Here is a 6,730-nt window from a genome sequence, read left to right as displayed (position 1 = left end):
CAATTAAATTCTTTTTTGGGTGAGTTTGGGGGGATTAATGTCATCTAACTAGTATAATTAACGTCTTCACCCTTTATTTAACTGTAGAAAATTTTGAGAACTTTAGGGCTGTACGGGTTTAAAAGATAGGGTATTTTAGTGCAATTTGGGCAAACCTTAGGATATTTAAGTGTAATTTAGCCAGTTATTAAATGAGACCTCAACTTTTGTGAAATCATAAAGAGTATAGTTGTTTTTTACTTGGTCAAACCTCATGGCTTGTTATTCATCAAAAAATAAGCTACCCTAGCTTATTTTTTGACTATAAGCCAAAATAAATCATTTGTCAAACATCTCAAAGTGGCTTATAACTACTTAATCATTTGCCAAACATGCTCTTAATAAAAAGGATAGTTTTGTCCTTTGCTTCTACAGATACGTATTCTAGCATTTTTCAAGTGTCTAGAGTTGCCAACCATGATACAGATCTATATAAACAATTTTGCCTCTATGAATTAGAAAAAAACAGCTTTATCCTTTGTTATCAATCAATACATGTCTTCTGGCAATACTCATGTGTCTAGAGTCGAAGAGTCTGGCTATAACTTCTATTTATCAGACCATGTCAGCTTCCAAGATAAAAGAATTTGAAGTTATATTCACAATAGCAAGATTATAAGTAGATACTTCTATGAAATTGAAAAGGGAAAAATATGTTTGCTCCTTAGTTCTTTCAAATCTATCTTTATGTTTATGCCATCTTTCCTTATCACAGGGAAGATATCTTCTTTAACTGGTCTTTTTTATATGTTCGATTTATCCTTATATCTGGTCTGCAAATACCATGAACACATAATCAATCATCCAATCTACAAGTATTGAAGAAAATACTTTTAATATAGAAGGTACAATAGGCAACTCTCTTTCTAGTGAATTCAAGTGAAATTGCATTAGTAACTAACCTTGACCAAAGAAGAAAGATCTCCACTTATTCAATTAGAGTCATCCACTGATAGGATCTGATTAACTTTGACCAAAAGAGAAGGGCCTCCACTTATTTAATTAGAGTCCATTCACTGATGGGATCTGGTTCATGTACTATTCTGGGTAGGAATTCTTCAGACCTAAGGTCAATGGCTAATCAGAAAATGCGACTTACATTACTAACATCTGAGTAGTAAAAACAATAAAACTCATACATGACATTCTCATAAATCAATATTTAGTATAATACTCACTATTCTCAATTAGCATTTAAATATACCTTTCTCTTCCTTTTTAAGAAGAAATGTGGAAATAAGAACGTTTTTGGAGAAAAAAAATTTCATGAAACGTTTTGCTATATTAACTATGGGTTCCTCATTGCTCACTAATCAACCAAACAGTAAAGTTAAACTAAACACCACCTAATCCATTTCTTCTTCACTCAGATAATTCTTCAATTTCTTCTTTAGTAATAAATAATTCTATGAGATCTTATTTTGAAAACAATAAATGTCTCTTCTTCAACACTCAACATTGATAATTCCACTTTTCAATTCCATATAATGGCCATTTTCCCTTCATGTTTTACTATTAAACATCACGATGCCTCTTCTTCTTCCTGTTGTGCATTTCTTTAAGTTGTCTCTTTCTTTTGAAGGCTAAGAATCAATTATTTGATGGAGGAAGCTTCGTTCTTCCAAGACGAAATGAAGATCATTCTGTAGGGGTGCAACCTTTCAGTTTCATCTAATGTTGATTTTTCTTTTTAAAGTTTATCTCTAACAATATAATGTCTCCTTTTATTCTTCATTTACTGGACTTCCTTAAAAGGTCATTTATTTCCTATAAGGGTAAGGATCAATTATTGGATGGAGTAAGTTATATTCTTATAAGATGAAGAAAAGATTCTCTAGTAGGGGTGGAACCTAGCTAGGTTAGATTAAATTGAAGTTCTATGTCAGACAAAACATGGAGAACCTTGGGGAACAAACCTAAAATGGTGACATATAATATTTGCTAAATCTACCAAATCTGAAACCCATCCTAATGTATAGTTTTCACGTTTGGATTGAGCATGCGTTGAAAAGTTATTTGTCTCTAAGCCACTTCTATATCATGGAACTAAGGTTCTCAAATGTTCTATATTGGATCTAGTCTTACAAAAATCCTGAAATAGACATTTTAATTAGAGTGATAAATCATGGTCAATTTCATTGTTGGCTACATTGTTTACACTAACAAAGCAATATCAATAAGCACTTTAGCTAGGCTTTAGTTAGGAAAAAGATGAACTGAATAATAAACACATGGACGAGGAGGGTTTTGTAAAAGAAAAGAGGGACAAAAAGAGGCTCTACTTTAGATGTTATAAGGATAGAACTAGGTCAAATCACGTAGGGAGGGGGGGGGGGATCCCCTCCTTATACCGGACGAAGCACTAATAAAGAAAGAATCTAATGCAATACATATTGGCTTTGACCTAGGTTGGATTCTTTGAAATGTTAACACAAGTTCTTTGAGTCCTATGTTTTCATGATGGTTAAATAGTTTCTTATATAAAATCCTATGCAGTAACATAAATATATCGGCTTTGAGCTAGATTGCGTTGCCTCAAAGGTGAGAGGTTAGCCCCAATATTGCGAAGTCCCATGCTTTGGCGATGATAAACTACTCAACTTATGTGGCTATCAGTTTCATGATATAGGTGGATAAACTCCAAGATGCATATAGAGGTGGATGGAAACCATACTCTAGGAACAATCAAGCTGGTTCATGCTGATAAACCTAAGCCGCATCAAGTAGAACCATCATTCACGAGTTCAACGTTTATATTCAATTTAAAAAATGGCATTTACTTTGAAGATTTTAACGATGATAACCCTTTTAGCAATTCGCAAAGTTAATGTTCCATTCATAACTCTTAACCTGACACAAAAGTTTATTCTTATAATTTCCTATTTTCCAAATTTTTCTAAGACAATTAAAAACTTTTGCAACATGCTCATTTCACAGTTCGGTTGAACCATTTCTGCCTGATTGGATCATCTATTTATAATTTCAACTTTCCTCTCATATATATTTGGATGACACTTACAAGAAGTTACCTGAACAAGAATTGAGATATTCATCCAAGCGTTGAGAAATCTTTCAAAGCTTACAGTTTTTATTTCCAAATTACAAATCTTTCAAGATAAATCTTTGAGATATCAAATACTATTTAGAGTATTCAAGACAAGGCCCTTTAGTATCTTCTAATTCTTGTAGTGCACGGATTGAAAATCCTTTCCTTATAATTTTCTTCAAGCGTCATTAGTGTAAATACATCTTCATCATCACTTTTTTTTAATGATGAAAGTGTTACATTCGGTCCTCAGATCATTTCAAAAGAGAATATACAGCCTCTAAGGCAAAGAGGGTCCTAGTTGAAAGGCTACACTTCAGGTGGAGGAACATTTAGTGAAGTTCGAAATCCCTAGAGTACAGTCCTCTCTAGGTGGTGAATGTAGGGCAAACCACATGCACATGTAGTATCTACTCTCAACTATTCCTCCCTTACTCTCTACTCTTATCGTTTTCTAGGTCACATATTTTATATATTGCTTTTGTGTTGTACATAACATTATATTAAACATATGATAATCACCTCTTCCCAAAGAAATTGGGATATTTTATTTTATTTTCTAACTAAATCATATTAACCCTCCTATGAATTTTTTGCATATTTTTTAACAAATGCAATCCAAAATAGAAGTCCAGATGAATTTTTCAACCCATGTCTCAACCGAATACTTCTTCTCAAGTTCAAAAAAGATCAGGTTGGTCACTGAATGGGTTTCCAACCAATTTGCACCCTAGCCTTGAGGGTAGAGCATTAAACAAGCAAATCAGAAAGTTCATTAGTTTGCTTTTCACCATGTAACTAGGTGGTTAAAAGTTGACACTGGATTTTTTGAGGGAAAATGAAAATGGCTCAGATTCCCATGGATAAGGAAAGAAAGATGTGCATTAATCTATTTAGTGCTAGATAAAAAGGAAAAAAAAAAGATTAAGTATAGCCTTATGGGTTGCAGATATTTTAACATGGGAAACATAAGAGAGATCATCCAAAAGGGAAAAGGAAAGACAAAACAATTATTCCACATAATAGCAAGTGTCATAGAAATAAATGCTAAACATAAAGAACAAAAAAATCATGAAAATAAATAAGGGGCATAAAAATAGTTCCACAAAAAACAAGGGAGAATTGACGATTTCCCAATTATAAAAGGATCGCTTTTTTTCACAAGATTATCTTTTCTTGTTGAAACAAAGATAGAGACTGAATTCTCTACTATAAAATGTTTGTCAGTTACTTTCATTTAAACTCCAAGGAAATAAATCAAGACGTAATTATTGCATATAAAATTTTTCAGTAAGCATGGAAAACCTATGCACAACTTTCCTTTAGAGATGTGTTGGAAAAATGAATTCCAAGCATCAGTGTGGCATGGTCAATCGGAAATAATTAGGTAGAGACCTGAGATAGGGCATTAACATTAGAAAAAACATAATTCTACGTTATGATTGCACCTTTCAGTGCAACAAATATATTGTCTATTTCCTGTTGCAATTTGAGTTAAAAAAATCCATCCAAAAGTAAATTAGCATAAGAATATGGCATTAGCAGGATGAATATAAACCTGAAAACATTTGTAAATGGAATATATCCTCCAACCACTTGCCCACCAAGATTCTTCCATATAGAGATAAAAATAATGTGACCAAGCAAGATGGTGCATCATTTCCCTCTGACATAAAAATAACATAAGTTCTATGAGTTAAAAGCAAAAAAAAGGGAATTGAATTGAAGAAGCCAATATTAAAATAACTCACGTGTTCATCATCAAGGTAATGTTATCACCTTTCAACAAAATTCTCCCTGAAATGAAATGACGGTAGATAAGGTAAAACAATTAGAGAGTTAGTGAAGTAGTAAAGGGTCAACTTCACAAAACCCCCTTGAACATTGGGGGTTGTTGCACATAACCCACTTGAACTTTGTTTATCTCACATAACCCCAATGAACTATGGGGTGTCTCACAAACCCCCCCTGAACTTTATCTTATCTCACATAACCCCCTTGCATGTAATTTGCAAATAACTAAAATATCTTTGAGTCAAAAAAATCTCAAACTTTGTCACTAGTCATTTACATACAACATATACTCTCCCAAAGCTTTTCTCCCTCAGAAAATTTTAGTCATTTATGAATTAGGGGGGCTAGGTGAGATAGGGTAAAGTTTGGGGTGGGGTGGGGGAGGGGGTGTGTGTGTGTGTGTGAAATTAACCCATTAGTAAAATGAGTGAGGGGAGAAGTTACCAAGAGCCTTTCTGGTGTTCTTCTTGGCGTTAAGTTCTTCAGCATCATCCGAGACCAGATTCATGTATTCATCAAAACCCTTCAAGCAATGTCTCATAATAAGTCAAGACAGTAACTATTTAAGCAACAATAAAGAATACTCATGAACCGAAAATGCAAGCACAAGAAGGCTATGATAAAGTTTCTGTCTCAAATCACATGCACAAGTATTTATAGATTCAACCATGTTAACAGATCTACAGGTACACTACCATGATATGCTATAATAGAGTAATTATTGATTAATTTATGGCTTGATTTGTTTCGAGTCATGTGCACAGATGCTTATACATCCACTAAGGTTTATATTAGGATTTTTGCATTATAACCTAAAACAGAATAGTTGTCAATTAAAGTAAAAAAGAGAGTGCTCACAATTATGCAATACATTAGGGAAAACAATCTTTGTGGCCTATGCAAATTCATTGGACAATGGACACGCCTACATCATAATATAGTAATCTGGGTTTTAGAAATAAAAAGAGCCTAGCTTTCAAGTTGGCCATTTAGAACTCTGTAAGAGCAGGATATTTGACAGATATTTGACAGATAAAAAGAGCCTATCTTTCAAGTTGGCCCGTTTTTAGAGCAAAATCTTCCTGAGGAACAATCGGTCACCCGGGCAGATGAGGTCGATACCGTTGCTGGAGCTGCATTCGAAGCAATCGGTCTGGCTCCTGGGCCTGAATCGTCCCATCGGGCGGGCAAGGAGCCAGCTGGGCTGGTGCGGGAGACAGCTGAACAGGCAACATTCTCCTCCCAGCCCCGAGCAGAGGAGGCCATTGAGTATTGTGATGTTGTCGAGAAAGAGAGAGGTATTTGGCCCTTCCCCCATCAGGCTTCGGAAGTGGATTCCGAAGAATGGGAGAAGGCCAAGGCAATGCTATCAGGGGTGCCGCTAGGCCCCTGTTCCCCGAGAAGAGATCTGTCCGAAAGACGACAAATTTGTCCCTCCGGCCTTTCTTGACAAAGAGACTTCAATTCTTGGGTCCCTTTCGGCTCCCATTACGGCCGTGCAACAATTCTCCCTATCAAAAGACGATCGAGTTTTGAGGAGGATGCCAAGCTTTGGTTTACATTTAGCCCTCAAAGCTTATTTAGTCCGAGGGGCTTTAGTGGAGCAGGAGTTGTATGAGCGGCTCGCCTATATGCACGACGCTTCGTAAGAACGGGAGTCTGAGCTCGCGAAAGAGAAGGCGGCCAGGGAAGAGGTCGAGGAGAGAGTCGTCGCTCTTGAGGCCCAGGTGAAGAACATCGAAATTGGCTGGGGCCAGGAAGTGGATGCCAGAGAACGAGTTTTGGAGGGGCTTCACGCCGAGGGATGTAAGCAAGCTTCCCTAATCATGGAATTGAGAGGTGATATGGCTC

At 35.8% G+C, this 6,730-nt stretch overlaps 1 long non-coding RNA gene across 16 annotated transcripts in view; it reads right to left on the bottom strand.

Annotated features, from left to right (window-relative positions):
* LOC109841316 overlaps positions 1–6,730 on the bottom strand; it is a 33,318-nt gene that overhangs the window by 5,492 nt on the left and 21,096 nt on the right. For 14 of the 16 annotated variants that reach the window (XR_002247231.1, XR_002247237.1, XR_002247224.1 and 11 more), the window contains 4 exons: positions 5,324–5,402; positions 4,837–4,882; positions 4,644–4,751; positions 942–1,103 (listed from right to left, as the gene is read on the bottom strand). This is a non-coding gene — a long non-coding RNA (uncharacterized LOC109841316). The remainder of the gene's footprint in view (positions 1–941; positions 1,104–4,643; positions 4,752–4,836; positions 4,883–5,323; positions 5,403–6,730) is intronic. The other 2 variants (XR_002247223.1, XR_002247235.1) reach the window with 1 other exon arrangement.

The sequence above is a fragment of the Asparagus officinalis genome, chromosome 5, assembly GCF_001876935.1.
Source record: "Asparagus officinalis chromosome 5, Aspof.V1, whole genome shotgun sequence".
Lineage (NCBI taxonomy): Eukaryota > Viridiplantae > Streptophyta > Magnoliopsida > Asparagales > Asparagaceae > Asparagus > Asparagus officinalis.
Note: the sequence above shows the minus strand (reverse complement) of the source record. Positions and strands in the feature narration are given on the sequence as shown.